The sequence below is a fragment of the Piliocolobus tephrosceles genome, chromosome 9 (genome assembly GCF_002776525.5).
Source record: "Piliocolobus tephrosceles isolate RC106 chromosome 9, ASM277652v3, whole genome shotgun sequence".
NCBI classification, from domain to species: domain Eukaryota; kingdom Metazoa; phylum Chordata; class Mammalia; order Primates; family Cercopithecidae; genus Piliocolobus; species Piliocolobus tephrosceles.
This window is the reverse complement of record NC_045442.1, coordinates 3,689,037-3,710,980: the sequence shown is the minus strand read 5'-3', so window position 1 is coordinate 3,710,980 and position 21,944 is coordinate 3,689,037. Positions and strand designations below refer to the sequence as shown.

General features: G+C 42.7%; 1 protein-coding gene across 4 annotated transcripts in view; it reads right to left on the bottom strand.

Annotated features, from left to right (window-relative positions):
* Positions 1–21,944, bottom strand: part of C9H10orf143 (chromosome 9 C10orf143 homolog) — a 47,952-nt gene that overhangs the window by 21,083 nt on the left and 4,925 nt on the right. The gene's annotated exons all lie outside the window — the stretch shown is intronic.

Sequence of the window (21,944 nt, the reverse complement as noted above, 5' to 3'; positions counted from 1 at the left end):
ACAAACACACACATACGTATATATATCCTAGCCGTGTCCACTAAGGACAATGGCATTCTAGTAGCAAGATTATACTTAGCACCTAGAAATTGGTTTCTAAATACCATTTTCCCATAAAAGGAATCTGGACTCCATGGGAAGGATTCAGAGAAGGAGCAGGGAAAATACAAGATGAGCCTGAAACATTTTATGGGCCAAAAACTTAGAACGTTCTTGTAAAATGAGGGCATGTCAAAGGAAGGACTTCCTATTGGCCAAAGCTGGAATAATTTAAGCAATAAAATAAATAAAAACAGCATGGATAATCCACAGAAGAATGTAAATGCCTATTAGTCTACCCATATCAAAAATAACTGAGGAAATAAATAGGTGAGAAGGGACAGGACTTCCTTATAGTTGAATTCTAATTAATAAATGCAAAAGGAAAGAGGGACATGCATTAAGTAAATACTACAGTAAAAATTATTGTGGGCAAGATCTCATAATAGATGCTAAAATCAGGAGGCAAAAGTTTAAGGAGAAACTGGATGTTTGCACAGTCTCAAACTATCTTCCCCAAGATTCGTATTAATTATAAAGAGAAAAATAGTAACTTTACAGTGGATAAAACCATCGTAATCAAGTGACAAGGTGAACAACAGCAGTAATGGGACACAAAACCATGGACCTCCTCCATACAATGTACCAAGATGGCACAACATCACTTCTGCGGTACTCATGCCAAAAACGCACACCCTGACTCTAATCATAAGAAAATGTGGGACAACAAAATAACTAATCAATAATCACTAAGTGTCGAGGTCCTAAAAGACGGCCAAAGTGTCACAGATTGGAAGAGAGGAAGGAAACACAACAACTAAACGCAGTGTGGGATTCTAGGTTAGATCTTGCAACAGAAAAAGGATATTAGTGGAAAAACTGGTAAAATTGGAATAAGGTCTATAGTTAACAGTACCACACCAACTTTAATACTAATTTCATGGCTTGCTAACTATACTAAGCTCATTAACAAGCTTAAGTGAAGGATGGATATGAACTCTCTATACTCTGATTTTGCAACCTTTCTGTATGTCTAAAACCATTTCAAAATAACAAATTTTTTAAAATGAAAAAAATATATACTTGCATCCCTAAAGTGAGAGAAATACCGATCTAAACCCAACCGCCTTCTCACAACTTCAACCCACTGTCTCTAATTATTCCCCTTTGAGCAACATAAAATAAACAAAGCCCCTTGTGTATGAGATAAACATTCACACATTTGATGATCATTCTCAGACACTTTGGAGGCTTGTTCTCTCCAACCAGACATCCCTAGTCTCTCTCATCATTCCATTTCAAAGATGTTCTTCAGACTCTTCACATCCTAGACACCCCACTCCAGTGCTTCTAAATTGCCAATATCCTGCTTAAAATAAACCATGCAAAATACTTTCAATGCCATGTAACTAGCAGAGTAGAATCACCACTTGCCAAGAACTGGCCACTGTGCTTCCACAGGAGAAACCCACACTAGGTTAACAGCCCCAGCAACCACATCACACACAGGTCCATGCGAGCTCCCCTCCCGTGCAGCCCCCTTGGCTTCTCCACACAAACGTACTCTCCCATTCCTGGAGCTTATTAAGTTGTTATTGTCTTCCTCTTTTTCTTCTTTTAATTTAACTGTAGGCTCTCCTGTGTACACTAGTTAAATCTGATTTCCATGGAATATGTATTTGATTTGTAGCATATCAAAATATATTCAATCCTTATTCTGCCATATATTACAGTAATCATATTAATCATCTTTAGGACTTTTGCAAATAATGCAGCCTTCTATGTCTTCACCTTAGTTGGATGACAGTTTGAAGAACTAAGACCAAGGCTTTCAATCTCTGGTTATTCAGGATCTGCTCAATCCTTACAGTGCAAAAGGAGGTGTATTATGTTAAAACTGGTTTGCTGTCAACTTTCAATCATCTGGATTAAAGGGGAAAAGTGGAAATATTAAGTATTCCCCACATAATTTTACAAGTTTCAATTTTCCCCCATCAGTAACACCATAGTCGGCTAATAGCGATAATATTATTTCCCTTCCTCTTCTCTCAATAACATGGGACTTACTCAAAAGGAAAGCAAACAGGCATGCATGAATATGAATGAGAACCTGTGCTTTCTGGATGAAATTTACAACACTTATGAAACCACATTCTACACCTTTTCTGTGTGGCTGAATGACCCTTGTCACATTAAGGTCAGCAGACTTGTGATTATCTGCAATGATAAGCTGATGTTCTTCAAGGGGTGCAGGGGACTGAAGGGCCAGGGTCCCCACAGCCTGTAGTAGGAGAAAGCAGAGCCAAGCCATACTCTGCCACCAAGGTGAGCTGAGCGTGGGTTCCACTAGGGAACGTGAGGATGACGTCTCAGTGGCACTCAGCCAGCAGAGTGAATTAATTTATTCATATTTTCTGTTACTTACTGTGGATTATTGAGAGCTGACCACATACGATATTGATCTATACACTTACTTGGCAAATAGTTCAGTTGTCATGGATTGGCCTGGACAAAGAAAAATGACTGCCACAGAGGCATTTACACCTAGGGCTGCTTATGTTGAACGAGAAGATCTGTCAGCCTTCGCAAAGGCAGATGAAGACTTACGCCAAGCTAAAAAGACACTTGCACTATATGAATGAAATGAAAATCCTAAGTATACACAAAGATCCCATTACATAACAATAACTAGAATAGACCAAGTGACCAGCATCCTTATCAGAGAAAGGTGAAGCAGGAGCGTGACCGAGAAATAGACGCTATTTCAAAGGATGCTAAATTAAAATAGCAAACAGGGATGGTGCTATCTCAATGACAGAAACACACGAAGCTGCCACAGGTCTCAGGAAGCCTCGCTGCCTGTCTTGAGGAGGCAAGACCAACCATTTGTTGGAGGGGACTTCTTCCTTTATCGGAGTGATGGTTCCAAGTGAGCTTAATGAATGAAGAGTCTAGATAGGGGGTTGAAGACCTAACAGTTTGCCAGAGATGAGATTCAAAGCCTTGGTTTCTGTGCTGAGAAGAGCCAGTGCTTATACAAACCGGACAGGGGACATTTCCCCAAAGCCCCCAGAAACATACAGCAGAGCCAGAGAACAGGGAGCAGGGTGAGCAGAGCCCAGCGCCAGCTCTGCCGCCTGTGGGGCTCGGCCACGCTGGCAGCCTCCCCTCTGGGCTCAACAGGAGGGTGGAGAACAGAAAAGATGCATGGTTCTCTGACCTCTTCAACAGAAAAGCACCACACACTCTCTTCGGTCAGCAAAGCCAGAAAATGGCACACTCTTCAACATCAAACACACTGGATTAAGCATATGTATTACATGTGTTAATACATGAACTACCATATGAGTTAAGCAAATATACAGCAAATTAAAATACCAAAGGAGCTGGCCAGGTGCAGTGGCTCACGCCTGTAATCCCAGCACTTTGGGAGGCCAAGGCGGGTGGATCACCTGAGATCAGGAGTTCGAGACCAGCCTGGCCAACATGGTGAAACCCCGTCTCTACTAAACATACAAAAAATTAGCCGGGCGTGGTGGCACGTGCCTGTAATTCCAGCTACTCAGGAGGCTAAGGAAGGCGAATTGCTTGAACCCGGGAGGCAGAGGTTGCAGCAAGCTGGGATTGCACCATTGCACTCCAGCCTGGGCAACAAGAGGGAAACTCCATTTCAAAAAAAATATATTAATTATTTAAATAAAATAACAAAGGAAATAATTAGAAATCAGTAATGCAATTAATAAGTCCACAAGGAAATATATTTTGTATAAAATAATATCTTCTCATTTTGAGAATTTTTATTGACTAATGGCCCTTATGCTGAAGATCATTTGTAGTGTAAGTGTATAATGCTGGGTAATTGAGTCCGTAGGTGCCAGGAACAGACGGCTGAGGGAGGTTTCTTCAGTTCAGTTTAGTTCAAGTCCTACCATGATAAAGTTAATTCTGCTAGATGGAGCAGCTGACACGCATGCCCATTGGTCTGAACACAGAACAGGAATGCTGGATGGAGCAAGATGAGGAAGGCCCCACAGACTGCCATTTAGGAAGAAAGCATTGTTTCCATCAAGTAAAGATTCCTTCCCTATGACATTTTCATTTGGAGAATGATCTGGTACTATTAGGAGGTTTCTTTCTATGACATTTGGAACTGCATCGACTAAGGAGGGCCAGAAGTTAGGATTCTCACACTCAACTCCTGCATTACCAGGGCACACTGGGGCTTTCACCAACTGGATCTTAACATCTTGATACTGTGACCTTTTTTTAGAAAGACTCCTCAGCCTACTATGCTCAAGCTTTCAGTCCACACTCTTGACCAAGTCTAGCCTGGCAAAGAGAAGGCAAGTTCTGATATGAACAAGCCAACGCTCAAAGTAAGAGGGCAACTGAATTCTAGGGGAGCTACTTATCTTGAGATAATGGAGAAGATTAAAAAAAACCACTCTTCTGCTTTGATTCTGAAAAAGACATAAACGAACACACTGGACTTGTTGAGGATTAATTTTAGGCTTGCAAGGTTTACCAAGCACACTGTAAACATAAGTTATAGTCCTGAATAAATTAAGGATCTTAAGGAAAGCAGTTATGCACATTTACTTGCAACAGGCAGAGCCTAATAAATGTCCTTCGCATTTACAGAAAACTAGTTTAGATGTTTCCACATTTGTTGTTTCATTTGATCCTCACAATAATCCTGTGACAATGGAGGGGTATGAAGTTCTATTTCTATTTTATAGATGAGGAAAAAGAAGTAAAAAAAAAACCACCTTAGCCAACTTGCCTTAAGTCTGGTGATATGAAATGACCGAGCTGGGTCTTAAGTCTGCTTTCAGGCTAGGTGGAGAGATAAGACTGAAAAATACACCTAAAGAAGTACTAGAAACTGAACAATGTATTAAAAAAACTTCAAAACTTAATATAATAGAAACTTAACATACAGCTCCAGTAATCAATATGGTATTGGCATAAGTATGAACATACAGTTCAATGGCACAGAACTGAGAGCCCAGAAATGAACACTTATATTTATGGTCAAATGATCTTTGATGAGGGTGCCAAGAAAACTCAATGGAGAAAGAACAGTCTTTAGAAGACATGGTGCCGACATGATTCAATATCCACATGTAAAAAGATAAATTTGGGCTCTTGACATATATCATGCACAAAAATTAACTTGAAATGGATCAGAAGCCAAAATATAAGAACTAAAAATACAAAATTTTTAAAGGAGAACATTTGAAAAAAAAATCCTTATGATCTTGGAATAGGCAAATATTTCTCAGATACAACACCAAAAGAATGATCCCTAAAAGAAACAAGTGGAAAATTTGGATTTCATCAATATTCAAAGGTTTGGGACTTCAAATGATACCATTAAGAAAGTGGGGGCTGGTGGCCGGGCACGGTGGCTCACGCCTGTAATCCCAGCACTTTGGGAGGCTGAGGCAGACCAATCACGAGGTCAGGAGATCGAGAACATCCTGGATAACACAGTGAAACCCTGTCTCTACTAAAATACTAAAAAGTTAGCTGGGCGTGGTGGCGGGCACCTGTAGTCCCAGCTACTTGGGTGGCTGAGGCAGGAGAATGGCGTGAACCCAGGAGGCGGAGCTTGCAGTGAGCTGAGATGGTGCCACTGTACTCCAGCCTGGGGCGACAGAGCAAGACTCTGTCACAAAAAAAAAAAAAAAAAAAAAAAAAGAAAGAAAGAAAGTGGGGGCTGGCAAGATGGCTGAATAGGAACAGCTCGGGTATGTAGCTCCCAGCAAGATCAATGCAGAAGGCGGGTGATTTCTGCATTTCCAACTTAAGTACCTGGCTCATCTCAGTGGGACTAGTTAGACAAGTTAGACAGTGAGTAGCCCACGGAGGGAGAGCTGAAGCAGCGTGGGACGTCACCTCACCCAAGAAGAACAAGGGGTCAGGGAACTCCCTCCCCAGCCAAGGGAAGCTGTGAGGGACTGCGCCCTGACAAACCATGCACTTCAGTCCAGATACTACGCTTTTCCCATGGTCTTTGCAACCCACTGACCAGGAGATTCCCTCAGGTGCCTACACCACCATGGCCCTGGGTTTCAAGCACAAAACTGGGTGGCCATTTGGGCAGACACCAAGCTAGCTGCAGGAGTTGCTGTTTTGTTTTTTTTTTTTTTTTTCATACTCCCGTGGCACCTGGAACACCAGCGAGACAGAACCATTCACTCCCCTGGAAAGGGGGCTAAAGCCAGGGAGCCAAGTGGTCTAGCTCAGTGAATCCCACCCCCAAGGAGCCCAGCAAGCTAAGATCCACTGGCTTGAAATTCTCGCTGCCAGCACAGCAGTCTGAAGTTGACCTGGGACGCTTGAGCTTAGTGGGGAGTGGAGCATCTGCCATTACTGAGGCTTGAGTAGGTGGTTTTCCCCTTACAGTGTAAACAAAGCCTCCAGGAAGTTCGAACTGGGCGGAGCCCACCTCAGTTTGACAAAGCCACTATAGCCAGACTGCCTCTCTAGATTCCTCTGCTCTGGTCAGGGCATCTCTAAAAGAAAGGCAGCAGCCCCAGTCAGGGGCTTATACATAAATCTCCCATCTCCCTGGGACAGAGCACCTGGGGGAAGGGGTGACCATGGGTGCAGCTTCAGCAGACTTAAACATTCCTGCCTGCTGGCTCTGAAGAGAGCCACAGATCTCCCAGCACAGTGCTCGAGCTCTGCTATGGGACAGACTGCCTCCTCAAGTGGGTCCCTGGTCCTTATGCCTCCTGACTGGGAGATACCTCCCAGCAGGGGTTGACAGACACCTCATACAGGAGAGCTCCAGCTGGCATCTCACAGGTGCCCCTCTGGGATGAAGCTTCCAGAAGAAGGAACAGGCATCAATCTTTGCTGTTCTACAGTCTCTGCTGGTGATACCCAGAAAAACAGGGTCTGGAGTGGACCTCCAGCAAACTCCAGCAGACCTGCAGCAAAGGGGCTGGACTCTTAGAAGGAAAACTAACAAACAGAAAGCATCAACATCAACAAAAAGGACATCCACACAGAAACCCCATTCAAAGGTCACCAACATCAAAGACCAAACGTAGATAAATCCATGAAGATGAGGAAAAACCAGTGCAAAAAGGCTGAAAATTCCAAAAAAACAGAATGCTGCTTCTCCTCCAAAGGAACACAACTCTTTGCCAGCAAAAGAACAAAACTGGAGAGAGAATGAGTTTGATGAACTGACAGAAGTACACTTCAGAAGGTGGGTAATAACAAACTTCTCCAAGCTAAAGGAGTATGTTGTAACCCAATGCAAGGAAGCTAAGAACCTTGAAAAAAGATTAGACGAATTGCTAACTAGAATAGCCAGTCTAGAGAAGAACATAAATGACCTGATGGAGCTGAAAAACACAGCACGAGAACTTCATCATGGAAACATACACAAGTATCGATAGCCAAATCGACCAAGTGGAAGAAAGGATATCAGAGATTGAAGATCAACTTAATGAAATAAATCATGAAACAAGATTGAGAAAAAAGAATGAAAAGGAATGAATAAAGCCTCCAAGAAATATGGGACTATGTGAAAAGACCAAATCTACGTTTGACTGGTGTACCTGAAAGTGACGGGGAAAATGGAACCATGTTGGAAAACACTCCAGGATTTTATCCAGGAGAACTTACCCAACCTAGCAAGACAGGCAACTTTCAAATTCAGGAAATACAGAGAACACCACAAAGATACTCCTCGAGAAGAACAACCCCAAGACACATAATTGTCAGATTCACCAAGGTTGAAATTAAGGAAAAAATGTTAATGGCAGCCAGAGAGAAAGGTCGGGTTACCCACAAAGAGAAGCCCGTCAGACTAACGGCGGATCTCTCGGCAGAAACCCTACAAGCCAGAAGAGAGTGGGGGCCAATATTCAACATTCTTAAATAAAAGAATTTCAAACCCAGAATTTCATACCCAGCCAAACTAAGCTTCACAAGCAAAAGAGAAATAAAATCCTTTACAGACAAGCTAATGCTGAGAGATTTTGTCACCACCAGGCCTACCTTACAAAAGCTCCTGAAGGAAGCACTAAATATGGAAAGGAAAAACTGGTACCAGCCACTGCAAAAACATACCAAATTGTAAAGACCATCGACACTATGAAGAAACTGTATCAATTAATGGGCAAAATAACCAGCTAGCATCATAATGACAGGATCAAATTCACATATAACAATATTAACCTTAAATATAAATGGGCTAAATACCCCCATTAAAAGACAAAACCTGGCAAATTGGATAAAAAGTCAAGACCCATCAGTGTGCTGTATCCAGGAGACCCACATCACCTGCAAAGACACACATAGGCTCAAAATAAAGGGATGGAGGAATATTTACCAAGCAAATGGAAAGTAAAAAAGGCAGGGTTGCAATCCTAGTCTCTGATAAAACAAATTTTAAACCAATGGAGATCAAAAAAAAGATAAAGAAGGGCATTACATAATGGTAAAGGAATGAATGCAACAAGAAGAGCTAACTATCCTAAACATATATGCACCCAATAGAGGAGCACCCAGATTTATAAGGCAAGTTCTTTGAGACCTACAAGGAGACTTAGATTCCACACAATAATAGTGGGAGACTGTAACACCCCATTGTCAATATTAGATAGATCAACGAGACAGAAAACTAACGAAGATATTCAGGAGTTGAACTCAGTTCTGGACCAAGCGGACCTAATAGACATCTATAGAACTCCCTACCCCAAATCAACAGAATATACATTCTTCTCAGCACCACACTGCAATTATTCTAAAATTGACCACATAATTGAAAGTAAAATACTCCTCAGCAAATGCTAAAGAATGGAAATCATCACAAACAGTCTCTCAGACCACAGTGCACTCAAATTAGAACTCAGGATTAAGAAATTCACTCAAAACGACACAACTACATGGAAACTGAACAACCTGCTCCTGAATGACTACTAGGTAAATAAGGAAACTAAGGCAGAAATGAGTTCTTTGAAACCAATGAGAATAAAGACACAATGTACCAGAATCTCTGATACACAGCTAAAGCAGTGTTTAGAGGGAAAGTTATCAGGAGAAAGCTGGAAAGATCTAAAATTGACACCCTACCATCACAATTAAAAGAACTAGAGAAGCAAGAGCAAACACATTCAAAAGCTAGCAGAAGACAAGAAATAACTAAGATCAGAGTGGAACTGAAGGAGATAGAGACACGAAAAATCCTTCAAAAAAATCAATGAATCCAGGAGCTGGTTTTTTGAAAAGATTAACAAAATAGATAGACCACTGGCCAGACTAATAAAGAAGAAAAGAGAGAAGAACCAAATAGACACAACAAAAAATGATAAAGGGGATATCATCACTGATCCCACAGAAATACAAACTACCATCAGAGAATACTATCAACACCTCTACACAAATAAACTAGAAAATCTAGAAGAATGGATAAATTCCTGGACACATACACCCTCCCAAGACTAAACCACGAAGAAGTCGAATCCCTAAATAGACCAATAACAAGTTCTGAAACTAAGGCAGTAATTAATCTACCAACCAAGAAAAGCCCAGGACCAGATAGATTCACAGCTGAATTCTACCAGAGGTAAAAAGAGGAGCTGGTACCATTCCTTCTGAAACTATTTCAAACAATAGAAAAAGAGGGACTCCTCCTTAACTCACTTTATGAGGCCAGCATTATCGTGATACCAAAACCTGGCAGAGACACAACAAAAAAAGAAAATTTCAGGACAATATCCCTGATGAACTTCGATGTGAAAATCCTCAATAAAATACTGGCAAACCGAATCCAGCAGCACATCAAAAAGCTTATCCACCAGATCAAGTTGGCTTCATCCCTGGGATGCAAGGCTGGTTCAACATACAAAAATCAATAAACGTAATCCACCACATAAACAGAACCAATGACAAAAACAACTTGATTGTCTCAATAGGTGCAAAAAAGGCCTACAATAAATTTCAACAGCCCTTCATGCTAAAAACTCTCAATAAACTAGGTACTAATTGAATGTATTTCAAAATAATAAGAGCTATTTATAACAAACCCACAGCCAATATCATATTGAATGGGCAAAAGCTGGAAGCATTCCCTTTGAAAACCAGCACAAGATAAGGATCCCCTCTCTCACCACTCCTATTCAACATAGTATTGGAAGTTCTGGCCAGGGCAATCAGGAAAGAGAAAGAAATAAAGGGTATTCAAATAGGAAGAGAGGAAGTCAAGTTGTCTCTGTTTGCAGATGACATGATTGTATATTTAGGAAACCCCACTGTCTCAGCCAAAAATCTCCTTAAGCTGATAAGCAACTTCAGCAAAGTCGAAGGATACAAAATCAATGTGCAAAAATCACAAGCATTCCTATACACCAATAATAGAGGGCCAAATCATGAGTGAACTCCCATTCACAATTGCTACAAAGAGAATAAAATACCTAGGAATACAACTTACAACGGATGTGAAGGACCTCTTCAGGGAGAACTACAAACCACTGCTCAAGGAAATAAAAGAGGACACAAACAAATGGAAAAACATTTCATGCTCATGGATAGGAAGAATCAATATCAGGAAAATGGCCATACTACCCAAAGTAATTTATAGATTCAATGCTATCCCCATCAAGCTACCATTGACTTTCTTCAAAGAATTGGAAAAAACTACTTTACATTTCACATGGAACCAAAAAAGAGCCCGTATAGCCAAGACAATCCTAAGCAAAAAGAACAAAGCTGGAGGCATCACACTGACTGACTTTAAGCTATACTACAAGGCTACAGTAACCAAAACAGCATGGTACTGGTACCAAAACAGATATAGAGACCAATGGAACAGAAGAGAGGCCTCAGAAATAATGCCAAACATCTACAACCATCTGATCTTTGACAAACCTGACAAAAACAAGCAATGCAGAAAGGACTCTCTATTTAACAAATGGGGCCGGGCGCGGTGGCTCAAGCCTGTAATCCCAGCACTTTGGGAGGCCGAGACGGGTGGATCACGAGGTCAGGAGATCGAGACCATCCTGGCTAACACGGTGAAACCCCGTCTCTACTAAAAATACAAAAACTAGCCGGGCGAGGTGGCGGGCACCTGTAGTCCCAGTTACTCGGGAGGCTGAGGCAGGAGAATGGCGTAAACCCGGGAGGCGGAGCTTGCAGTGAGCTGAGATCCGGCCACTGCACTCCAGTCCAGGCGACAGAGCGAGACTCTGCCCCCCCAAAAAAACAAAACAAAACAAAACAAATGGTGTTGGGAAAACTGGCTAGCCATATGCAGAAAACTGAAACTGGACCCTTTCCTTACACCTTATACAAAAAATAACTCAAGATGGATTAAAGACTAAAACGTAGCATCTAAAACCATAAAAACCCTAGAACAAAACCTAGGCAATACCATTCAGGACACATGCATGGACAAAGACTTCATGACTAAAACACCAAAAGCAACGGCAACAAAAGCCAAAATTGATGAGTGGGATCTAATCAAACTAAGGAGCTTCTGCACAGCATAAGAAACTGTCATCAAAGTGGACAGGCAACCTACAGAATGGGAGAAAATTTTTGCACTCTATCCATCTGACAATGGGCTAATATCCAGAATCTACAAGGAATTTAAACAAATTTACAAGAAAAAAATAAACAACCCCATCAGAGAGTGGGTGAAGCATATGAACAGACACTTCTCAAAAGAAGACATTTATGAGGACAACAAACATGAAAAAATACTCATCATCACCGATCATTAGAGAAATGCAAATCAAAACCACAATGAGATACCATCTCACGCCAGTTAGAACAGTGATCATTAAAAAGTCAGGAAACAACAGATGCTGGAGAGGATGTGGAGAAATAGGAATGCTTTTACACTGTTGGTGGGAGTGTAAATTAGTTCAAGCATTGTGGAAGACAGTGTGGCAATTCCCCAAGGATCTAGAACCAGAAATACCATTTAACCCAGCAATCCCATTACTGGGTATAAAGCCAAAGGATTATAAATCATTCTGCTAAAAAGACACATGCACATGTATGTTTATTGCAGCACTATTCACAATAACAAAGACTTGGAACCAATCCAAATGTCCATCAGTGATAGGCTGGATAAAGAAAATGTGGCACATATATACCACGGAATACTATGCAGCCCTAAAAAAGGATGAGTTCATGTCCTTTGCAGGGACATGGATGAAGCTAGAAACCATCATTCTCAGCAAACAATCACAGAAACAGAAAACCAAACACCACATGTTCTCACTCATAAGTGGGAGTTGAGCAATGAGAACACACAGACACAGGAAGGGGAACATCACATACTGGGGCCTTTCAGGGGGCGGGGGGCTAGGGGACGGATAGCATTAGAAGAAATACCTAATATAGATGATGGGTTGATGGGTGCAGTAAACCACCATGGCATGTGTATACCTATGTAACAAACCTGTAAGTTTTGCATATGTATCCCAAAACTTAAAAAAAAAATATATATATATAAAGAAAGTGACAAAACAAGCCACATTCATGGAGAAAAAATGTTTACAAATCATATATATGATACAAGTATCCAGAATATATATATACACACATACATATTTAATTTTTTTTTTTTAATTTTTTTGAGACTCTCGCTCTGTCACCCAGGCTGGAGTGCAGTGGTACGATCCCAGCTCCCTGTAACCTCTGCCTCCTGGGTTCAAGCTATTCTCCTGCCTCAACCTCCCAAAATGCTGAGATTATAGGCATGAGCCACCGCACCCAGCCTAGAATACATTAAAAACTCAACTTGACGACAAGACAACACAATTTTTTAAAGGGGCAAAAGACATGAAGAGTAATTTCCCCAATAAAGAGATATGAAAGGTCAATAAGTATATGAAAAGATGCTCAACATCAATACTACAGTGATGGCCAGGCATGGCCACTCATGCCTGTAATCCCAGCATTTTGGGAGGCCGACTTGGGAAGATCGTTTGAGGTCAGGGTTTGAGACCAGCCTGGGCAACACAGCAAGACTGCACCTCTACAGAAAAAGTAAAAATAAAAACTGCAGTGAGATACTGCTCTGTATCTACTAGAATGACTATATATGAGGATGTGGACAAAATGGAGCCCTCATATGTTGGTGGTGGGCATGTAAAATGGTGCAGCCACTCTGGAAAATATTTTGGCAGTTTCTTAGAAAGTTAAAAATAAATTTACCATAGACACCAGCAATTCCAGCCCTAAGTATCCATCTAAGAGATATGTTCACACAATGCTCAGTACCTATGGGAATTTTCAGAATTTTCTGCACTATTCATAACCAAAATGAATGCATAAATGTGTTCTATTCACACAATGGAATATCACACAGCCATAAAAAGGAGCACACTATGCTTTATCTGGATGAACCTTGAAAACATGATGCAAATTGAAAGAAGCCAACTGCAGGAGACCCTATCACGTATGACTCCCTTTACAAGAAAGTTCGAGAAAAGGCAAATCCAGAGACAGAAAGTCAGTCAGTGGTTGCCTGGAGCTAGGGGTGTGAACGGAGTGACTGCCAATGGCCAGAGATTCTTCTGAGGTGAAGATAATGAAAAATGGGTGGTGACAGTTGCACAGCTGTAAATTTACTAAAAACCATTTAATTACACACTTTTAAAAAAACTCTAAACCTGGCCGGGCACGGTGGCTCACACCTGTAAATCCAACATTCTGGGAGGCTGAGGCAGGAGGATCACTTGAGGCCAGGAGTTCCAGACAAGCCTGACCAACATAGGGAAACCCTGTCTCTACTAAAAATACAAAAATTAGCTGGGCGTAGTGGCATGTGCCTGTAATTCCAGCTACTCTGGAGGCTGAGACAGGAGAATCACTTGAGCCTGGGAGGTGGGGGTTGCAGTGAGCTAAGATCGTACCACTGCACTCAGGCCTGGATGATAGAGGGAAGCTCTGTCTCAAAAAACAAAAACAAAAAAACTCTAAACCTAAATAACATGCTCTTGATAACCGCAAGAGAGAAATCTAAAAAGATAGTAGCTAGGTGATGATAATGAAAGGTGACCATGTGGCATGCTGATGGCGTTTTCCCCAAATGAATTATAATTTTCCCTAAACAAATGATGTTTTGAAAATACCAACAATTTTATGCATTTGCTTAATCCTTCTTTCACCAATTCTGTTAAACACACACACACACTCTCACATGTCAGTCAACCAAAAAGCCTCTCCTGAATACCTACTATGTGCCCCACTCAGTTCTGGGCATTTAGTAATTCAAGAACCAGAAGCCAAGGCAGAGTCCTTCCAGGGTCAGTGCTAGACAAAACAGATACCTTAAGAGGTGGCTAACCACAGAAAATGGCATCCTTGCTGATCCTAACCTCATTGTGACTTTTCTGTGTCATATATAAAGAAACCTGCCAAAAATTAGAAATGACTGGCTGGGCGCAGTGGCTCACACCTGTAATCCTAGCACTTTGGGATGCCGAGGAGGGAGGATCACTGAGATCAGGAGTTCGAGACCAGCCTGGCCAACGTGGTGAAACCCCATCTCTACTAAAAATACAAAAATTAGCCAGGCGTAGTAGTGCACACCTGTAAAATCCCAGCTACTAAGGAGGCTGAGGCAGGAGAATCACTTGAACCCAGGGGGTGGAGGTTGCAGTGAGCCAAGATCACACCATTTCACTCTAGCTTGGGCAAACGAGCGAGACTCCATATCAAAAAAAAAAAAAAAAAAAAGAAAGAAATGATTGAGTCTAGGCATAACTGGCAGGGTGAACACCTGTATTAGGATTGTAACCAAAGATGAATTATCATCGATCAATTTCCTATATCTAGATGGGAGGATGGTGGAATCTCATTAAACTGGGTATAACAAACAGCATAATACAGCTCAACAGATTGTTGCCAAAATACAAAATGGGTGAGAGAATTAAATACCTTGTTTCTTGAGGAATGGGTTATAATTATTTAGAAGGAGAAGAGTGACCACAGAAAGGCAAAATGAGGACTTCTGTCAGGGGTTGCATCATCAGCTGGTTATTTACTAGGTTCTCACAGCAAGGATCTCACTCAGCAGATGAGCTATAAAGTCTACAACCAATGGGGTAAAACAAGGAAATTTAACTCCGAATCTTCTTCTTTTATTTTTATTTATTTATTTTTTTGAGATAGAGTCTCACTCTGTCACCCAGGCTGGAGTGCAGAGGCATGATCTCGGCTCAGTGCAACCTCTGCCTCGTGGGTTCGAGTGATTCTCCTGCCTCAGCCTCCTGTGTAGCCTGGGCACTACAGTTGTGTGACACAATGCCCAGCTAATTTTTGTATTTTTTGGTGGAGATGGGGTTTCACGATGTTACCCAGGTTGGTCTTGAACTCCTGACCTCAAGTGATCCGTCCGCCTCAGCCTCCCAAAGTGCAGGGATTACAGCCACCATGCCCGACCTCATTTTTTTCTATTTTTTTTTATGAGACAGAGTCTCACTCTGTCACCCAGGCTGGAGTGCAGGGGCGCGATCTTGGCTCACTGCAACCTCCATCTCCCGGGTTCAAGCGATTCTCCCACCTCAGGCTCTTGAGTAGCTGAGATTACAGGCACGCACCACTACACCCGGCTAATTTTTGTATTTTTAGTAGAGATGGGGTTTCACTGTGTTGGCCAGGCTGGTCTCGAACTCCTGACCTCGTGATCCACCCAACTCAGTCTCCCAAAGTGCTGGGATTACAGGTGTGAGCCACTGTGCCCAGCCTTCATTTTCTTTTAAACTCTGACCCAAACTGTATTATCCAACTTCCTTTTTGGGTCAAACTGGACCAACAAGATTTACTCTTCTGCATGAACTGATCAAAAATGGACAAAATAGGGCCAAGCACAGTGGCTCACGCCTGTAATCCACCCACCTCAGCCTCCCAAAGTGCTGGGGTTATGGGCGTGAGCCACCACGCCCGGCCTCAGCTATTATGTCTTTCAATATTTTTTCTGTCCCTTTTCTCTCCTCTTCTAGAACTCCCATTACACATCTAGTAAGCTTCTTGATTGTCGTCCCACAGTTCCCTGATGCTATGTCTACTTTTTTTTTTTTTTTTTTTTTTTTTGAGACGGAGTCTCGCTCCGTGGCCCAGGCTGGAGTGCAGTGGCCGGATCTCAGCTCACTGCAAGCTCCGCCTCCCGGGTTTACGCCATTCTCCTGACTCAGCCTCCCAAGTAGCTGGGACTACAGGCCCCCGCCCCCTCGCCCGGCTAGTTTTTTTTTTTTTTTTTTTTGTATTTTTTAGTAGAGACGGGGTTTCACCGTGTTAGCCAGGATGGTCTTGATCTCCTGACCTTGTGATCCGCCTGTCTTGGCCTCCCAAAGTGCTGGGATTACAGGCTTGAGCCACCGTGCCCGGCCTGCTATGTCTACTTTTAAAAATCTCTTTTCTGTGTTTGATTTATGATAGTTTCTACTGCTGTGCTTTGAAGTTCATGAGTCTTTTTTTCTGCAATGTCTAACTGTCCACTAATTACATCCAGTGCATTTTTAATCCCAGACATTACAGCATTTGGTTTGGATCTCGTAACATTTGATTTTTATTTTTTAAAAAATATCTTCCATGTTTTGTTCAATATTTTGAACATATACAGTTATATTAACTCTTTTAATGTTCTTCTCTGCTAAATCTAACATCTGTGTCAGTTCTTTGCCCGTTTTTGTTTTGTTTTTGACCATGCCCAGTGAGGTCAGGAGTTCGAGACCAGCCTGGCCAACATGGTGAAACCCCATGCTGACTAAAATACAAAAAATTAGCAGGGTGTGGTGGAGTGCACCTGTAATCCCAGCTAGTTGGGAGGAGAAGAATTGCTCGAACCCAAAAGGCAGAAGTTGCCGTGAGTCAAGATCGCACCACTGTACTCCAGCCTGAGTAATAGAGTGAGACTCTGTCTGGGGGAAAAAAAAAAAATCTATCTATCTATTTATCTAGGCTGAAAATGTCCCAAATCTGGTGAAAACTATAAACCCAGAGATCCAAGAATCTCAATAAAACCCAAGCATAAAATCATGAAAAAAAAACTACATAGAGCATGTGATGAGCCAACTGCTCAAAGCCACTGGTCAAGGGCAACCTTAAAGGCAGCCAGAGACGACAGACACGTTCAACACTGAGGAGCAGAGAGGGTGGCTACAGATCTCTCACTGGAAGCAACTGTGGCAAGACAGTGGAGCAACATTTTTATATTACTGAAAGAAAAAATCTGTCCATTTAGAATTCCATACACAGTCGAAATATCTTTCAAAATAAGGATAAAATTAAGACATTTTTGGCCAGGCACAGTGGCTCATGCCTATAATCCCAGCACTTCGGGAGGCCGAGGCGGGTGGATCATAAGGTCAGGAGATTGAGACCATCCTGGCCAACGTGGTGAAATCCCATCTCTATAAAAATATAAAAATTAGCTGGGTATGGTGGTGGCCACCTGTAGTCCCAGCTACTCGGGAGGCTGAGGCAGGAGAATCTCTTGAACCCAGGAGGCAGAGGTTGCAGTGAGCTGAGATCACGCACTCCAGCTTGGTGACAGAACAAGACTCCATCTCAAAAAAAAAAGCAGACTTTTTTAGAATACAGAAGTTAAAAAAATTTATCAAAAGCAAACCTATCCTATAAGAAATGTTAAAAAAAAATTCCTTCAGGCAGAAAACAAAATTGAGGCCAGGCATGGTGGCTTACACCTGTAATCCCAAGACTTTGGGAGGCTGAAGCCAGGCAGATTACTGGAGCCCAGGAGTTTGAGACCAGCCTGGGTGATGCAGTGAAAATGTCTCTACAAGAATACACAAAAATTAGCCGGGATGGGGTGACATGTGCCTGTTGTCCCAGCTTATGTTTATTGAAGCTACCTTTATGGCTCAAAATATAATTAGTCTTGGGAAACTTGTATTCTGTTGTTTCTGAATGAAGAGTTCTATAAATGCCAAGTAAGGCAGGTTGTTTGACAGTATTTTATTTTATCTTATTTCATCTTTGAGACAGTCTCACTATGCCATCCAAGCTGAAGTGCAGTGGTGCCGTCTCGGCTCACTGCCTCTAGTGAGCTAGAGCAACCTCTGCCTCTAGTGGTTCTCCCACCTCAGCCTCTTGAGTAGCTGGGATTACAGGTGCCTGCCACCACACCCAGCTAATTTTTTGTATTTTTAGCACAGATGGGGTTTCATCATGTTGGCCAGGTTGGTCTCAAACTCCTGACCTCAAGTGATCTGCCCACCTCGGCCTCCCAAAGAGCTGGGATTAAAAGCGTGAGCCGGCCGGGCGCGGTGGCTCACGCCTGTAATCCCAGCACTTTGGGAGGCCGAGGCTGGCGGATCACGAGGTCAGAAGATCAAGACCAACCTGGTGAACACGGTGAAACCCCGTCTCTACTAAAAATATAAAAAAATTAGCCAGGCGTGGTGGTGGGCGCCTGTAGTCCCAGCTTCTACGGAGGCTGAGGCAGGAGAATGGCGTGAACCCGGGAGGTGGCAGAGCTTGCAGTGAGCGGAGATCGTGCCACCGCACTCCAGCCTGGAGAACAGAGCAAGACTCTGTCTCAAAAAAAAAAAAAAAAAAAAAAAGCGTGAGCCACTGCACTGGCCAGTAGTTTAAATTTTCCATATCCTTAATGGTTTTCTTCATGTATCTATCAATTTTTGTGAGAAGATATTGAAACTTAGTAATATAATTGTGGATTTGTCTATTTTTCCTTGCAGTTCTATCAGCTTTTGCTTCACGTATTTTGAAGCTCTGTTATTAGATGCATTAACATTGATGAATTTTATGTTCTCTTGATTAATTGACTTTTTTAATCACTATGAAATCACCTTTTATATCCATGGTAATATACTTTATTCTGAAATTGACTTTGTCTTTTATTAATATAGCAACTCCACCTTTCTTTTGGTCAGTGTTAGCATTATATATTTTTTTGCATCCTTTTATTTCTTGATCTATTGTATCTTTATATTTAAAGTGAGTTTCTTATAAGTAGACTATAATTGAGTCTTGATTTTTCTTTTTTTTTTTTTTTGAGATAGAGTTTTGCTCTTGTTGCCCACCCAGGCTGGAGTGCAATGGCACGATCTTGGCTCACCGCAACCTCTGCCTCCCGGGTTCAAGCGATTCTCCTGCTTCAGTCTCCCAAGTAGCTGAGATTACAGGCATGCGCCACTACGCCCAGCTAATTTTGTATTTTTAGTAGAGACAGGGTTTCTCCATGTTGGTCAGACTGGTCTTAAACTCCCGACGTCTGGTGATCTGCCTGCCTCGGCTTCCAAAAGTGCTGGGATTCCAGGCATTGAGCCACAGCACCCAGCCAAGTCTTGATATTTTTTATTCAAGCTAATAACCTCTGCAATTTCCTTTGGGTATTCAGTTTTATCTCTACTAAAAATATAAAAATTAGCTGGCACACACCTGTAGTCCCAGCTACTTGGGAGGCTGAGGCAGGAGAATCACTTGAACCCAGGAGGCGGAGGTTGCAGTGAACCCAGATGGCACTGCTGTACTCCAGCCTGGATGACCAAAACTCTGTCTCAATCAATCAATCAATACTTGTACATGAGGCCAAGCGCCATGGCTCATGCCTGTAATCCCAGAACTCTGGGAGGCCAAGGCAGGTGGCTCACTTGAGCCCAGGAGTTTGAGACCAGCCTGGGCAACATGGCAAGATCCCATCTCAACAAAAGTTTTTAAAAATTAGCTGGACGTGGTGATGCATGCCTGTAGTCCCAGCTACTCAGGAGGCTGAGGCAGGAAGATCACTTGAACCCAGGAGATGGAGGCTGCAGTGAGCCATCATTGCTCCACTGCACTGCAACCTGGGCAACAGAGCAAGATTCTGTCTCAAAAAGAAAAAAAAAAAAAAAAAAAAAGCTAGAAACAAGGATCTTGAATCAACTCATATGACACCTGACACCAGAAAAGAAAAATATCAACTTGATTTTCCAGTCCAGGCATCTAACATGTTGCTCTACCCAAGAAACCTGGTCTCAGTGAGTTCTTTAGGGAGGAGAGTCTCAGCAGAGGTGAAAGACTAAGTGGACTTGAATCTTTAGGCATTCTAGGCAGACAGCTTTCAGTCTGAAACACATGAGTATGGCCAGCGTGTGGCAAGCAGGGGGACTTACTGTGTAAAAAGTCGAGCACTGGAGCTGCAGAGTAAGCCTCGTCACGAGCTGCAGGATAAACGTAAGCAACGCTCATCTTTTCTTCATCTCATCTCCAGTGCCTAGGACAGGGCTTGAGACACAGCAGGTGCTCTAAACATGTCTGCCCAATGGAAATGATAAACACCACTGGCATTGCACTATGACACGTGTGACCACGCGAGCTAACTGGACTGCAAGGAAACTCACAGCCATCAGACACTCACATTACAGGAGAGGGCTTCACCCTGGCTCTGCCCGAGAATCACCTGCAAAGTCACTACCGAGATAGGTCCTGGCTGCTGTGTTTTCCAAAACTTTGCTGGTGGTTATGTGCAGAGTATAGAGCCTCTAGGCTGTGAACAGAAGAAACTAGTTACTGTTCCTCAGTAACCAAATTCTGGAGACGCCTGTGAGAGAGAAATACACAGAGAGGCAGAGAGAGGACAGAAAACTTGGTAGAAGAACTTGGATACTTTATTGAACTCAATCTGGATTATTAAATCAAAGACTAGGACACAATACAATATAAACAAAACTTTATCAAATTAAGAGGCAATATACACCATGCCAATAAGATACCCAACTCATTATTCTTAGGTAACAGTCAAGAAGTATTGCAACCTGAAGCCTGGCACTCAATTTCAGCAATTCCAACCTGATATATCATTCAGGGTGTCTTCCATTAAACCTTCCCTGTTCGCTCTGATCAATAATGACCTCTAGCTCCCCTTCCCTGACAGCCCACAGCATCACACTTTCCATCATTTTATGATGGCCAATTTAGGACTTCATTGGGAAGCTTTGTGGGTATATTTTATTTTTACTTTTTTATTTGAGATGGAGTCTTACTCTGTCGTCCAGGCTAGAATGCAGTGGTGTGATCTCCGCTCACTGCAACCTCTGCCTCCTTTCAAGCAATTCTTCTGTCTCAGCCTCCTCAGTAGCTGGGATCACAGAGGCATGCCACCAAGCCCAGCTAATGTTTGTATTTTTAGTAGAGACAGGATTTCACCATGTTGGCCAGGCTGGTCTGGAACTCCTGACCTCAAGTGATCAGCAGGCTTTGGCCTCCCAAAGTGCTGGGATTACAGGCATGGGCCACTGTGCCCGGCTTGCTATTTTAGTACCACAAGTGCTACATGGGAAGTTGTGTAGCCCTGTGGTTAAGAGGGCAGGCCCTGCAGCCAAACGGCTTGGATTTAAGACCTTGTTCCACCATTTACTAGCTGTGTATCCTTAGACCAGTTAATTACCCCCTCTGTGTCTCATTTGTATCAAGGGAATAACTTGGCAGTGTTGTGCTATAAATTCAGATAATCCAAGCTGGACATGGTGGCTCACACCTGTAATCCCAGCACTTTGGGAGGCAGAGGCAGGCTGATCACCTGAGGTCAGGAGTTCGAGACCAGCTTGGCCAACATGGCGAAACCTCATCTCTACTAAAAATACAAAAGTTAGCTGAGCATGGTGGCGGGCACCTGTAATTCTAGCTACTCCGTAGGCTGAGGCAGAAGAATCGCTTGAACCGGGGAGGCGGAGGTTGCCGTGAGCCAAGACTGCGCCACTGCATTCCGGCCTGGGTAACAGAGTGAGACTCCAGCTCAAAAAAAAAAAAAAAAAAACCTCCCCCTCCAAGGCTGCCTGGCCGAAACCAAACTGAGGGGTGGTTTCACAGGCTTGCGCGGGTCCGGCTCGGACATGTGCTACCTCAGGATGTAGTGGAACAAAGGGCCAGGGTAGGCAGCCTAGGCCTGTGAGTGCCCG